Here is a 16,174-nt window from a genome sequence, read left to right as displayed (position 1 = left end):
GATCACGCCCACCTTATGGATTATTGGTCAGACCTGATTAGGAGATGGGGGGGGTCTGGTGCCGTCATAGCGTCACGTGGACCGATGGAGGAAAGGAATTACTGCATCACAGAACTATGACTGGACCGAGTGTTGCTGCACATGAAAGCTTCATTTTTTTGTGTTTGATTAATCATATTTTATAGCTAGAGTCTCTCAGAGCCCAAACGGGCCTTTTTTTCGTAGAAAACTTCTGAAACATGTCAACAAGTCAAAAATCATGTTTATATACAGTGCTCATAATATTAGAAAAAGCCATGCTGTATGATGCTGATCAGACAAGGTTAAGTATTTTCTTTGATTTGTTAAAGTGGGTCTGGTGTCTCATGGACCCCAAACATAACATAAGGGTAAAGTTGTGGGTCGCACTGCTTGTTTTATGTTTTAATAAAATGCCATAAGTCCGGTCTGCGCTGCCTCCCTCCTGGTCACTCCACAAACCGGGCATCTTCCTATGTGTTAGTAAGTAAGATTAATGTTATTTTTCTTATTAATAATCGTGAATACCTTCAGCCAATTTCTGTCTCCAAATGATATGATTACTGATGTTTATGTTGATGTTCAACGGTGGCATTTAACAACCACAAATGTTCATTTTAATGTTTTTGATGAGGATTTCCAAAATGTAAACATCAGAAAGCCAGAGGTCCGTATTCCAAGCAGCGGAAACTGCATTACTTTTAAAACGTTTTTTCCCACAGTCTTTTTTTATTGGGTTACTTATGAAACCTGTCATTCTAGGAATTTTTAATAACAGTTCTGAACGCAGTTTATCGGCTTGAAATAGAATTATTGAAAAAGGAAGATGAAACGTCTTGCAAGAGACAAGTAAACCTTCCTGTAAAAATGCATTTTACTGTTCAATTACAACACAAGTGAAAACCAAACTCCACTGGTGAGAATTATCTTAACAAGTTCGTGTACTAGTACTTTCCGGAAACCCACGGAAGCAGTGAGTGTTCCACTGGAGAGCTCTCTGCTGGAACCTTAACTACAAGAGGTAATTAACCTGAGGGCGATCAGGTATAGGTACCACAGTATAGTGGTGTAAAAGAGCAGATATTTCTGCTACTGTGGGACAACTCAACATTCTTGATGTATGTAATAACTCCTGTTAAATTCCAGATTTTAATAAAATACCAACTTGAATGTTTCCTGGTTGCTTTTTAAAGACCTCTCGCACAGCAGTCTGCTGAGAAGCCGCAGACTCAAGCCCTCATCTCCTTCTGGTGCAACGCCAATTATCCTACCTGTCATGAAACAGATTCACATTACGGTCCAAGATGTAGGACCTCCCGCTCCCCCCCGACCAGCCTTCACTGGCTGAGCCATTCAGTAGCCTCAGGACAAGTTCCTAAGGTAAAATCAGGTTTATACAGCCAATGCTCTCATTAACCTTATTCAAACTGGCATGATACCCCAGCAGAGCTGTCCTCTTAGACGTGTTTATATTTTTATTTTCCTTTATTATTTTTATGTATTACACATGCTGCAGAAGCTCGAGCGGCGTAGAATAGAGCTCAGTCACGGCTACAGATCGAGGTTCCCAAAGCAAGAATGGAAATTTCCAAGCACCCTTTTAATAAGTGAATAATACATGAAGTTAGTCCGCGCTAAAGCGAAACCCCGATGCCTCCGCTTAAACTGCATCGGTGTCGAGAAAGGGAAAAAAAGCTAATGTTATGGCAACACACGGAGGGGACTTCAGACCGGCGTTCTGCGAGTCTGCGGATGAGACATCAGATTCAAAAGCCAAGTTCTTTCTTCTGACTAATCATTGCCAAGACAAAGACTGCGCAAAAGTCAACATTAAAAGTCCCCAGCTGACAGTAAAAGTGTCCTCACCACCCACACGAGTTTTCACGTGAATAAAACCATTTAGCTTTCAAAAACAGTCTTGGTTCCCAAAGATCACTGCAGTGTCACAATGAGCCCAAGTTCATCTGCTGTCATCGTGATGCTGCCGGACTCTCGGGAAACGGACCCCGGACTAGCTCGCCTTATTGATTGGAAGATGCCAGTTTGAAACATTTAAGGCAGATCGAAATCTGAAAAGCATTCTAATATTAGCACACCTCCGAGGAGCCAAGTGGAGGTGGTATGACATGCGCGCGCACACGCCCATACACACGCACGTACACACGAACAGAAACCCCCCAAAAATACATGTGACTGAAAGACATTTGGTGTTTTTGTTCCGAGTGCCAAGGGAGAAGATTCAGTAGTGATAGTGCCCTAAAAATAGATAGTCAGTTAAAACTGCTCTGGCAGAGTAAACCCTAGTTCATGTCTCATGTCTCCACTGAGACAACTGTCATTTCAACAAAATGTGTCTCAAGGTCCCTGACACAGGAAGTGTCTACAGAAGGAACTTCTCAAGTTAGTTGAGCTTACATGCATTTTTAATGTTCGAAATAAAATAACGTCAAACTTGCAACCCGACTGATAAATTCATGCATTTTGGATTCTTTCGCATTTGAACTATCGGTCAGCGTGACCCATAAATTTACATTTACATTCCCGTTTACACGTATTCGTGTAGCAGACGCTTTTCTCCAAACATCTCGTGGAAAATGCAATTTGTGCATTACATCAGGAGCATTACATTATACAAATACGACTGATTTATTCATTACACTGCCAAAATTCTGCAAAAAAGATGAAACGTGTAGCAGCAGGGCTTGCAGAGATTTAACCAAACAATGAGCATACAACTGAATAAGTTTTCTTACTATATGATCTACAGTTAAACAGAGAGATGAGCTCTATCCCATCATATTAAACCATAGCAGATGTTCCAGTAAAGCTTAAGAGGGTCCTAAATGGGCTATGGCGAGCAGGAAAGAATGCACTAAAGCAGTGCTATTGAGCTGAGGTCCAGCCAGGCTCAGCCCACCATGTTTTTACAGCTCTCCTTACACACTAAGAGCACAGAAAAGGAATTAAATGGGTTCAGTCAACACAACAAGTTGAACTGGGAGGTTCGCTGCAGGGCTGCAAATGAAATGTCATTTACCTGGCTGTGCAGGACCTTGAGTTTAATAGCCCCACATTAAGTGCTGCAAGGTGCAATGGTTCTAATGATGTTTTATTTTTTTTAATGTATGTAATGATTTTCCTTATGGGAGTCATGCAGTATTTGTGGGCAATTTGTGTCCCACTTAGATATATATATATATATATATATATATATATATTTGCACCTACCCTTATTTATGACCCACTAGCGCACCTGCGCATGCCTACTTTTGTAATAATCTTGAGTCAAGTTAAATTTACGGTTTAAAAAAAATAATAATAAAACTGGCTAAAACCAATTACCCACAACAGCAGCCTGATAATTCATGCGTTATCCAGAAGTTCTTGTTGGAATGTGCTGTGTATGAAATTGAAGGTCAGCTTCTTTAGAATTCGACTTCATCCCCTCCCTGCCAAAAACTATTTTGAACATGTTTATACTGAGGTAATCTCACTTTCCAGTGCCACACTTTTCTTTTCACATGGTTTTTGTTTTTAATCCTGTGCCTGCCTTATGATCATATTTTGCAGCTTTTGCATGTATTGCTGAGTCCAAATGCCCAGATGTTAACTGTGTGCAGGAAAAAAAAAAAAACTGAGTCACATACAGCCTCTTATATCAACTAACACTAGTTATAGTACATTTTTGGAAATGCTTTGTGCTTGAAAAAAAATCATTCTTCCTTAAGAACCCATTCATAATGCAGCTGTTCCTTTACCGCATTTAGTATTCATGCATCGCTGCCCACATGACAATTCACTTCTGTCTAAGACAAACGAACGAACAAAAGTTTGTTGTCCCTCAAAAACTTTAAAAACTCTTTGGCAATAGCAAATTTGTAAGAAATGCAATAATGTTAAAATGAGTAAATCGTGTTAAATGTTTTGATTGCTCTTTGCTATTTTAGTTTCACACCGGCCTTTATCAGCTGTTATGTATTGTAGCCTCTTGCGGTGCACTGCGGCCCTTTTTTATCCTTTTTTAATATTAAAAATATTTACCAGAATAAAACTGAATGCTTTAGGGAAATGAAATGCGAAACCTCAACGGGACGTTTCAGTACATCTAAAGGACACGAAGATGCCAAAATTTTTTGGCGTAAAATTGAGAACGGACAAAGATCACTTGGTAAGCAAACGATTTCGATACAAACAAATTGCACTTACATTGCATTGTATTGTGTGTGGGTTGTAGTTATTGAGAAGAAAAATAACAAGAATCCAAAATAAGCCCTCATTCCACGCACCATATCCTGAGGCCAAAATGGGGAGAGGGAAGAGTGGAGACAGAAAATACACTCGTGTTTGACGGATGCTTGGTACTCTGCATTCTGGTTATTTGGGTGCCCAGCTGCTGGAAACTTGTTTTCTTTAGGTGCAGTGAACCCATGATGTGAACTTGAGCTAAGAAGAGATATAAGGATGATCACGTTGTGGACCAATCAGGTTAGACAGTTCCTTGCCAGCAGTGGGGTACGCACTGTGCATCGTAGGGTATTCTGATGCAAAAACAGGGGAGATAAAGCCTAAGATATTTTAGACTTGGGAACAGTAGATAAGGGACGAATTTATTTTTGGCGACACTGTGGCACAGTAGGTGACGTTGCTTAGGCTGTGGAGTTTGCATGTTTGCATGTTGTCCTCGAGTCTGAGTGGGTTTCCTCCAGGCGCTCTGGTTTCCTTCCACAGTCTAAAGACATGATTTTGGAGTGAACTAGCAACCATAAATTGCCCATAGTATGTGTGTGTGTGTGTGTGTGTGTGTGTGTGGCTACCCTGTGCTGGACTTATGTCCTATCCAGAGTGCACTGCTCCTGGCCTATGATTCCGGCATAGGCTCTGGACCACTGCCACATCGATCAGGATAAACAGTTACAGAAGATGGGTGAGGCATTTATTCTGTCTTTTGTCATGTGTGTAAAAATTTTAAGAAAATTCATATCTAGGGATAAAATGTACTATGAGAGGTGTGGAGACGTAGTGCCGAGAAACAACCTGCTACTTCTTTTCATGGTAGATCACGGAAGGAGTTGTGAGAGCCTGTTCGCCACGCTTCTAAGAGACAATATCTCTAAGTCACGAGGCTAAACGTAATCAAGGCATCTTCAAATAAAGGCTTGGCTGAAGCTGAGGGGGTTCTCATGACACAGACAGAGCCATGAGGTTCTAGGGCCGTTTCAGTACGCCACGGTGGATGAAGAGAGAGAACAGGACTAGTAGCGATTCGAGTGTTGGTAAAAGTGAGAGGAAGGAAGATCCTTTGTATGCTCTAAAACATTATCCTGATCACCCGTCATGCATCGGCACAGAAAAAGAGCTCCCCTTGCCTGAGAAAGCAACACTCCGAGCATTGAGGCCATCAGCTCTAAACCTCACTAAAGGCTTTTTCATTGTTCTGACACTCCATGATACATGACCTTTCGTCCCTCTGTTATTCATTGTACTAACAATCTTCCAGACATGCGAAAGATCCACGTCCACGATTCTTTAACGATTACATTATTTTTGAATATTTTGTAGCGAGCCACGTTATCCGTAACAGCATGCAATACCATTAGAGCTAGATATTTGACTGAATCAATACAGGTTATGTACCTTGAGGTCCATCTAGCAACATTGAGGTTACAAGTTGCTATCTCAAACCTGCAGGACACCTGCTTATCTTGATGATGTTCTTTATTTAGCTGATACAGAAACACATCCCCAGGCAGTTTCCTAAAGTCTCCATCAATATGGTATCAAATGACACCCTACAGCATGATTTGTTCTCTTCTTTCTCCAACTTTACAGCCCCGCTACATGAGATCTTGATAAGAACCACAGGTACTAAATCGAAAGCCAGAAGCCTGGACAAAAGGGTATCGGCAGACATGGTAGAAGCTCAAGGAAGCATCGCCCTGTGCCCTTGTCACGATATCCACGGGTTTTGGCCGAGCCTTTTGTCTGGACATGGCTGTGAGACTGTATGGGCAGCAGGGAGTGCTGTTCTAAGGCGGGAAAGAAAAGTTTGCCATGTTCATGAGCAGAGTCTTCACCCTCGAAGTAGAACATTTAGAACTACCTCTGTGGCTGGAACTGTGGACAAAGTGCAGTCCAGGGTAATGTAGCACAATAATAAATGTCTGTGACTGGTGCCAAATTTCAGCTGATCATGAAATACAAACTGGAGTGCAAGCTATCATGTGCAGGACTCCTCTCCAGGCTTCGAGAGGGAAGGACGTAAATGGCATAGCCAAGGAGCGGTCGAAGTGAGAATAGACGGTGAGATGTAAAATTAAGGTCTCAGTGTAGTCGTGGTGTGTGGGGTGGGGAGGGAGGCTGCCATCTGCGGGCTCTGGCAGAGTGGATCTTGTGGGTGTGTTTAGGGGAGTGGGGGAAATACAGAGGATAAGGAAGAAGAGGAACGCATGTCTCTTGGGTGGCAAATTTGGTAGGAGCAAATCCAGCTGCTGTGTAATATGGCTGCTAAGCTAATGAAACAAAATGCACTTTATATGTCTTATTTCCTTTTAATCAAGAAACTGAGCAATAGAAATAGAGGAGAAGAAGAAAAAAAAATGAAAAAAAGAGCAGTGCTTGACCACCATTGGTACTTGGACTCAAATCTTGATTGTTTGGTTCTGCGCTCCAAGGTAGCAAGGGAAAAATTATACAAAAAAAAAAAAAACTCTCTTCCATGACATTGCCTACAGTACGGTCACTATGTAACCGTCTTGTTCTTAGCACTTCAATGTTGCTGTAAACCTACAGCAATGATCAATGTAAAGCACACAGGTATGAGTGAAAGTAGCCAGATTTAAATCTAGAAAGTTACCTGTAATTTACTCATTGCTTCCTTCACTTGTTTATTCATTCATTCACCCACTGCTCGAACCATGATTCTCTCATTCATTCATTGACACCATTTCTTTTTATGGCACGTGGATCTTTTTAAAATGATAATAAAATCAGTGGGGAAAAAAACTGAACATTCTGCCTTAATGGTTATTAACATTATTTTAGGTGTAGCGCTGGTGAAAGAAAAGTGCAGGTGACAGAGAGAAGGACTGGCTGTGGGTTTTAAGTGGAAGATGTGTGTGTGTGGAGGCAGAGCAGCTCTTCCCGTGTGCGTGGAGGAGGCCGCTGACCCTGTCGCGCGACGTGCGCGCACGAGCGGTGTGTGTGTGACACTGACGTCGCTGCGCACGGTTCTAGTGGACAGGAGAAGCTCGGAGACGGAGATGCCACTGTTCAGGTGTGGAATGAGCGCGGAGATTCTGTAAAACCCTTGTTAGCAGTATAATTTCTGTGGAATTAGGTATCTTACCGTCTCTCTGCAGTATCTCAGCGTGATGATGTAGGCGAACACTTTTCAAACATGTGTTATTCGCATCATTCTCTTTAAAACAGACTTTTGGAAAGCAACTGTTGTTTCAAGAAAGATCGTATTGCACACAAAATAATGGCATAATATCGTGAGGAGTAAAGAAAACACCTTCTTCAGTCGGAGTCACACACGCGCGCACACACACACACACACACACACACACACAGAAGAATTCGATCCGTAAATCACTGCCATTGATTGACAGCTGCACACAAGGGGGGGCCGTAATGGTCTTCGACACAAAAACTCTGTCACTAAGGTCTTACAAATTAAATGATCTCACAAGAAATATTATTTAGCAAACTTCTTCTGACAGGCGCGTTAACTTGAAAGCACTATCCAGCAGCAGCAGTAGCAGCGAGGAAAGAAACGTTTTTGAAAGCGGGAGGAGGCTGGGGGACACACGCGAACTCAACTCAGTGTCCGAACGTTGCCCGAGGACGCACGCATCCTGTTTGCCGCTTACCTGTGCAGACGGCGAACGTGCCGACGAAAGTGCGTCTCCAGATGTGAAGTTCGCCGGCGCTCCCGCTCACAGACGCTCTGCTGCACGAGGAAGCCGCTCGGCTCGTCGCTACATCGCAGCTCTCCGCGAGCGTCGGGCTCGAGATGCGCTTCCACGTGAACTGGCCGGACCAGCATGCGCGCGCTCGCTGCCTCTCACTGCCTCCCCCCCCGCCCTCCCTGCTTCCCTCGCGCTCCAGACCAGAAAGGAATAATCTCTCCGCTTTTGCTCGAATTATAATCTCCTGCGCTCACCCCCCCCCCCCCCCCCCCCCCCAAGCGGGTTCATTTTCATTTCTTTTTAAAAATCCAACTAAATGTGTATGCGTGCGTGCACGCGCCTTCCCCTACCCCATATCTGTGTGGCCATATCTGGTGGCACTTTTACAAACTGATGATGGGTCTGCCTTTCATCAAAAGATGAAACGTGAACAAGGCTGAGAATTATTCGCCCACTTTGACGCCTGAGCCAGCGTTCGCTGGTGTAATGCTCAGGGTTTGGAGAAATGTCCTGCCTGCTGTTCTTGTAGGATCTGCTCTTGAGGGGGAGTGTAAAAAAGGCGCACCGTGGGCCCCGTTAGCTGTGTGTGCCTACGCCGGGAGGGCATTACGGCTGCTGTCCCATAGTATTACCCCAGGAGGAGCATGCTGCACATCAATTATCTAATTTATATAGTAGAATTTATATACAGGGACCGTTCGATGGCAAAACGCGACCATTGCGCTGCCCTCATACCGCTGGCGATGGAGGGGCCCAGATGCACTCTGCGGAGCGAACTATGGCCAAGCAGATTGTGAGTGGACGGGATTACACGGGATTATAAAGCAGCAAACATCATTTCATCAGCTGTGCTGCGGAGCAGCGGACGCACACTCGCTCAGATACCATGCTGTCACACTGACATTTACATTTATTCCTTTAGCTGATGCTTTTCTCCAAAGCGACTTACAATGTTAAGGTTACAGTTATTACAGTTACAAGCTTAGAAGTGCAATTGTACTATCCATTTATACAGGTGGGTAATTTTACTGGAGGAATTCAGGGTAAGTAGTGAGACACAGTGGGGTGTGGGGTTGTGGTGGCACAGCAGGTTTGGCTGGGACTTGCTCTCTGGTGGGTCTGGGGTTCGAGTCCTGTTTGTGGTGCCTTGTGATGGACTGGTGTCCCATCCTGGGTGTGTCCCCTCCAGCCTTGTGCCCTGTGTTGCTGGGTTAGGCTCTGATTTGCCATGACCCTGCTTGCAACAAGCAGTTTCAGACAGTGTGTGTGTGTGTGTGTGTGGGTGTAGTGACATATACACACAGGGACAGTTGTGTGAACCAATACCAGAACATGTGTCTATCAATGGGGGTGTGGTGGCGCAGTGGGTTGGACCACAGTCCTGTTCTCCGGTGGGTCTGGGGTTCGAGTCCTGCTTGGGGTGCCTTGCGACGGACTGGCATCCCGTCCTGGGTGTGTCCCCTCCCCCTCCAGCCTTACGCCCTGAGTTGCCAGGTTAGGCTCCGGTTCCCCGTGACCCTGTATGGGACAAGCGGTTCTGAAAATGTGTGTGTGTGTGTCTATCAATTACTGTGCAGCTGCACAAGCACACGCACACTGCAGCAGGTTGCAAAGGAGCACCACTTGGAAGACCCTTGATGCATGTCAATAAATTCGACGCACTCACTGTGTGTGCATGCAGTTTGGTCATTCATTTTACCGAAGCACACGTTTAATACAGACGGCCAGTCGATCTGCGCGCTAGTTCACCACACCATCGATCGTTGTGAGCCAGTGTGTGATCAGTGTGTCAGTCCAGCAGGATACACAGGATCCCTAGACAGATGGCTGTGGTAATTATGGCTGCAGTAACCACTGAGCGTGCGTGCGTGCGTGCGTGCGTGTGTGTGTGTGTGTGTGTGTGTGCGTGCGTGTGTGTGTGTGTGTAAATACATAATGAGAACTGGAAACAGTCTTTGGAGTTGAAGGAGCATCAGAAGAATTTAAATGTAATTATGCATGAGTGTATAATCTGATTTACATTTAATAAATTGTATAGTCAGCAATTAATTGAAATGACATGTATCCCCTGTTTGATGTTTTCTTCTGTCCCGTTCCTTTGCGCTTATTTAAAACAACGTCAAAAACAGTGACATTTAGAGCCCAATTAATACACAGAAAGACAGAGGCAAATTGAAACTCCCCTCGCAAACTGGTGGAAAAAACAAACATTTGACTTTGCCTTTCTGTCTATATACTGACAGCAATGCCTACCCACGCACATTCATCGCAAGGCCTTGAGTCTAAGCAGTTTTATTCTCTAGGTGTCTGTGGTATAACATCCCCTTCCGCAATCCATTCAAGTACAGCAACAGTCTGCGTGTCCAAGTGTGTGCATGGTTGAACAGGAGGGAAAATATTTTCTTCAGCAGTCGTGCTGATTCCAGCTTAAAAGAACGGCAATCAAAAAAATAATAATTTGATAAAAGCATAATCCGCGATAGACTAATTAAAATTAAAGTGTGTGCAAATCAAATGTACTTTTTGTTTACTTGTGAGCTGACTTGAAAGACTAGTGAGATGCGTTGGTTACTGTAAGAAGCTACAAATGTAGGTTCTTGTGAAATTAAATAATTAAATGATAGAGGAGGTATAATAAGTAAAGGTGTGTGTTCCACAACTGAAGCTGCAGTGAATGGGAACGAATGGTGAGAAAAGACGTGGAGTAACTGAAACATTTCAATACACCGTGATTCACTGCAAGAACATCTTTCATAACAGCAGACGGCCGGACGGCTTTTGTAGGTACAGCCAGCATCTCAGTCGGAGAGGGATGTGGACAAGGCTCCCCCGTTAAATTACAGCGAGAAATACACTTCATGACAATGCTGTTCTGCCATTGCATTTCTAAGGGGCTCCTGAAGAAGCCGGCGCTGATTTAGAACATCTAGCGAAGACACAATGAAGTTAGGGAGGTATTTTAAGAAACCCTAAACCATACAAAACAGCGACCTTGTGTATTGTCACGTCTACGCCCACAACTCAGCCGACAGCACCTGACTCTGGTCTAGCACCTGACTAATTGCTCACCCTTTAAAAGACCCTCCTCAGCTCCCATACCTTTGCGGAATCTCGTCAGAGACAACTGCCCTCCTTCGTGGCGTCCGGTTCACACGCAACCCTTGTTCTCGGCCTCTGGTTTTCATCCCTTCGCTTTGTTTCCCGACCACATCCACGGATCTTCGTTTCAACGCCGGCCACCGATTGACCGACTCTTCGCTTTATCTCCTGACCTCGCCCATGGATCCCCGCTCTGACCCCGATCGACCCACCATCCGCCTGTCCCCAACACCGAGAACTTGCCTGATCCCTTGAATCCAGATGAACGACCCCGCACTTGGGTCCTGCCGTCCCGGTTCTCTCGGCCCCCCATGACATGTATGTTCTTTACATACATTTTTCATTAAATTTAGCTGGCAATGTTTTCAGTCTGTGGAAGGTTTTTTGTACCTGCCCACGCACATTATGCTATTAATAATAACCTTTAGTCTTTTCGGGTACTTTAGCACAAGGACAGGGTGAGGAGCTCAGTCACCCGGGAGGAGCTCGGAGTAGAGCCGCTGCTCCTCCGCATCGAGAGGAGCCAGTTGAGGTGGCTCGGGCATCTGTTCTGGACGCCTCCCTGGGGAGGTGTTCCGGGCATGTCCCACTGGGAGGAGGCCTCGGGGCAGACCCGGGACACGTTGGAGAGAATACGTCTCCCGGCTGGCCTGGGAACGCCTTGGGGTTCCCCCAGAGGAGCTGGAGGAGGTTTGCGGGGAGAGGGAAGTCTGGGGGGCTCTGCTTAGACTACTGCCCCCGCGACCCAGTCCCGGATAAGCGGAGGAAGAAGATGAAGAAGATGAAGATGGGTACTTTAGCAGCTAATTTACACAAGCAGCATCAGGTGTGTTCAGCTGCTATGTAAAAAAAAAGAGCAATTTCAGGGCACCAGAACATCACCACTGTGTTCCAATTAGTTCAATTATTTTGAAACTTGATATTTCTAAATGTGTGTCGAAAGTATGTTTTGAAAATTGCGATTACTTTGTGTGTTCTGTATTTCAATGAAACCTCTTTTGAAAGCAAGTAATTATTATAAATTAATCATTAATCATGTGCTCAAAGTCTGGTGTGGGAAACAGCATATACACAATCTGTCAGGTATGCAGCTTGCATGGCATTTATGGCAAAGAATTGGCATATGACGGAAATATAGTGATGTTTAAAAGGCAAGTTTGACTACCAAGTATTCAGTGTCATTAGCGCATAAAGCAATAGCTGAATTCCTTTTTTTAAGGATCAACTTGTGTGTGTGATAAAAGGATCAGCTCTTTTTTCTTTTCTAAAACCCATTCCTTTTTTCTTGCTCCGTCTGATCTTTTGCATTTCCACTCTCACTCACGTTTAAAAAAAGCACCACAGAGCTGACAAGTGGGGCTCTTTAAATTAGTTTCTCAATGACTAAAGCTCAGCATTGATTTGATTATTAAAATATTTCTGAAACCAACAGCTTCCAAAATAGTTTCTTTGAGGCATCAGATAATATTTCATGTATGTGTTGCAATAAGCAGAAATTTATGAGCAGTTTAATCTTTAAGCATCGAAACAACATTCCCACATGCAGACTTTTATGAACATATCCTTAAATGAATTGAAATATTAGTATAGCACCGTTCTTTATGTATCTCCACTCCTCCAGATTCAAATCGATTTCTACATGCTAAAAATTTCTTTATATATTTATTTATATATTTATTATTTATTTATTTATATATTAAGCAAACACAAACATCTACGTTAACATATTGAGCTCCATCAGGAACCAACTCATGCAAAGAACACATTAAGTAATTAAGCAATTGAAGCAGAGTACCTTTCTCAAGGGTAATAAGAGCTGTTTCCCATTAGGGATCGAACCATATGATATTCGCATTCAAACAAAACGCCTCATGAGTGATGTCCAGGATCCTCTACAGAACCAAAGCCTTCAGAATATTTACATTTATTAATTCAGCAGATGCATTTTTTTTCTCTTGAACGATGTACAAATCAAAGTAAATACAAGTACATTTCACCATCTCACTGTGTGAAAGAGAGGCAGACAGTCAGTTAAAAAAAATTGGATTTGTCAGAATATATTATACAAAAAGCTGTATACAGAACTGATAGGGAGTCTATTTTTAAGATAATGTAATGAAAGTCTATAGAGTAGATTGGGAGATCGGGAGAGAAGCAGTTCCAAAACAGCAGTATTGTGAGACCCTTCTTGAACGTTGAAAGGGATTCAGCAATTCTCTGCAAGATCACTCCACGCACTGAAGCAAGAACCGAGAACCTTCAGACTTTTAATTTTGTATCTTTTGTGAGTTAGTGTGAACCGCTAAGCAGCCAGAGGTGGAGGAGCATAGCAAGTGATCAAGTTCTACAGGTACCAGATCAGTGATGGTCTTGTAGGTCATCACCAGGGTCTTGAACTTGATACGGACACCTAGAGGAAGCCTATAGAGAGAGAAGTACGTTGGAGGAGTTGTACGCAGTAATAAGCTCTCTCTTTGGTTTGCATTTAGCTGACACTTTTCCCCAAATCAAATTACAGTGTTAAGCTGCTTACAATGATTTACCCATTTATACAGCTGCACAGTTTCTACTGGGTGAAAGTCTTTCTCATGGGTGCTACAATAAAAGATGGGATTCAAACCCTTGACCTCACAGTACAAGAACAGTAGCTGTAACCACTACACTGGCTGCCTCTTCAGAACCATCTAGGGAACTGACTATCCACATCAGGAATTCTGCTGCAGACAATTTTTGCTGAATTCTTGTAAAGTTCACATCATAAGGATGACCAGTAAAGAAGAGAGCTGGAAATAAACAAGGAGATGAGCCGGGAGGCAAAAGCACGGAGCAGGATGTCAAAGGATGTCAAAAATGAAAGAAACCTCAGATACTGAGATTAATGACCAGGAACGGAAGAGCTTGAACGAAGATAAGGAGAAGACTAATGTGAAAAGCTCCGGAAACTGAAAAGCTTCGTGGGCTTTGGAGAAGTTTTTTGACTTGCCGGACCAGGGAGGCTGCAGACACAGGCACTGCCCTCAGTTCCAGGAGTTCTCATGAAACCAGTAAGCGTTACTGAGGAGTAATTTGCTCCTTACACAATTAACACATCAACAACCATTCCTCCATCTACCTCTAACCCTGCAGCAAAATTATAATGGCATGGTGATATTTTCTGTCCGTGCTGAACAGCAGCAATCAGATGCAAAGCACCATTTACAAGCCTTTCATCTTCACTTCCTTTAGAGGCCAGTGTGGACTAAAAAAAAATAAACACTGTGAATAAATTGCTTGTACAGTTAAAATTTAAAGAGGCCTAATAAATTCACTATTTAAATGATCATCATAAAAAAAAATTCCTCTGCTTTTGTGAAAAAAGTTATGGAACGACTATAGCATATGTTAACCTTTCAATGTGTTCATATTCAATATGTACATATTGTGAATATTCTGATAAGAAGACGTGCGGCTGAAAAATTTCTAGAGAGAATACAAGTGTTGATAGATAGATAGATAGATAGATAGATAGATACTGAACAGAGCAAAAGCATATATTTCATGAACGGCATGACTGTATAAATGCTGCCTGAAGAATTACTGACTGTTTTTTTCTGTGATTTATGATGCAGGGATAAATTATGTAAATGTGATAAACATTTATGTCTTTTTTGTCGTTTTAGTCTGAGACTGAGCGTTTGCAGTTAAATGGAAAGGTTGTGGACTTGTTTACATATCTCAGTAACATTTCTTCCATTTTTTCTCTCTGGACATAATGAAGGCAGATATCTTTTTTGTTATCCATTCTGAAACTAGGCTGGTTAGAGAAGTTTTAATCACTGTTTTCTGACTGACTCGCGCCTTCTCGGACCCATGACATGTTGCAGTGTTTACTTGAGTTCCAAGAATTTATGAGCTAGATGCAAACTTGAGTGCATATATCCAAAATACTCTTCTTCCACTCCATTACCCACCTCATACTTTAAAAATGAGGTAGTAATCCAGATCAGTACATTGAATCAGTAAAAGCCTGCAATAAATGAAGATATTAGGTCAGAATTATTTATTATGTTATTATGTCAATGGTGGGGTGTGGTGGTGCAGCGAGTTTGGCAGGGTCCTGTTCTCTGGTGGGTCCGGGGTTTGAGTCCTGCTTGGGGTGCCTTGCCATGGATTGGCCTCCCGTCCTGGGTGTGTTCTCTCCCCATCCAGCCTTACGCCCTGTGTTGCTGGGTTTGGCCCCGGTTCGCCATGACCCCACTCGGGACAAGTGATTTCAGACTATCTGTGAGTGAGTGATTATATCATTGTTATATATTGTATATGAGATTAGAAACTGGTCAGAATGAAGGAGTGATGTCTGGGAATGAATACAGTCGGCATTACAGCAACACCAAGTATGCAAGGAGCAGCTGATCGAAGGTCTTATGTCGGAATAAAAATCTGGAGATAATTGTATAAAAAGCAGGGCTATGACTTACAGAACTTATAACTAAGTAAAAAGATTTGAATATCAGTTCGTACTTCACAGGAAAGCGGTGCTTTTGGCAAAAAGGTTTACTTGAGTCACATGTCTCCAGCTGTGTCTCTTTCTCTTAAGGTAATGCGTAAATTGTACTTTTGCTGAGATGTATGTCGCTTTGGACAAAAGCGTCTGCTGAATGAATAAATGCGAATGTAAATGTAAATGTTTCCCAAACTAAACAGTAGTGTCAGAGTTCTGAGAGGAATTGCTTGGGTTTAAAGGAAACATGCAGGAACAGATGAACTGTCTCAGTTGATATTAATGCCTGTAGGACTGGAAAATTTTCTTTTGCACATGAACTCCGTTTAAAAGTTTCTTGGACAAGCTACTTAGAAGAGCAGAGAAGCAATAAACTATCTCTTTAGCTATGTTACCTTCTTCAGTTATGCTTAAATCAGGTGCCATAAAGAGCACAGAACGCTAAACGCAACTTTTTACTCAGACATAAAAATTAAAACCAAACACAACAATGGTAAACAGAAAGAAAGAATGCTTGGCCGGTTGACATCACAACCGTTTTTTATTTTTTCATTTGTCCAATCAAAGCTTTAACATAAACGCATAAAAATGCAGCCAAACGAGATGTGTTTCACACATTTATTCACTTAGCAGACACTTTTCTCCAAAGCAACTTCCAATGAACTCT

General features: G+C 42.9%; 1 protein-coding gene across 1 annotated transcript in view; it reads right to left on the bottom strand.

Moving 5' to 3' along the window:
* camkvl (CaM kinase-like vesicle-associated, like) overlaps nucleotides 1-7,949 on the bottom strand; it is a 34,393-nt gene extending 26,444 nt beyond the window's left edge. The window contains exon 1 of the mRNA XM_018725405.2: nucleotides 7,890-7,949. The gene's annotated coding sequence lies outside the window, so the exon portion shown is untranslated. The remainder of the gene's footprint in view (nucleotides 1-7,889) is intronic.
* Nucleotides 7,950-16,174: the final 8,225 nt, after the last annotated feature.

This window comes from Scleropages formosus, chromosome 22 (assembly GCF_900964775.1).
Source record: "Scleropages formosus chromosome 22, fSclFor1.1, whole genome shotgun sequence".
Taxonomy (NCBI): Eukaryota; Metazoa; Chordata; class Actinopteri; order Osteoglossiformes; family Osteoglossidae; genus Scleropages; species Scleropages formosus.
This window is presented reverse-complemented; position numbering and strand designations above follow the sequence as displayed.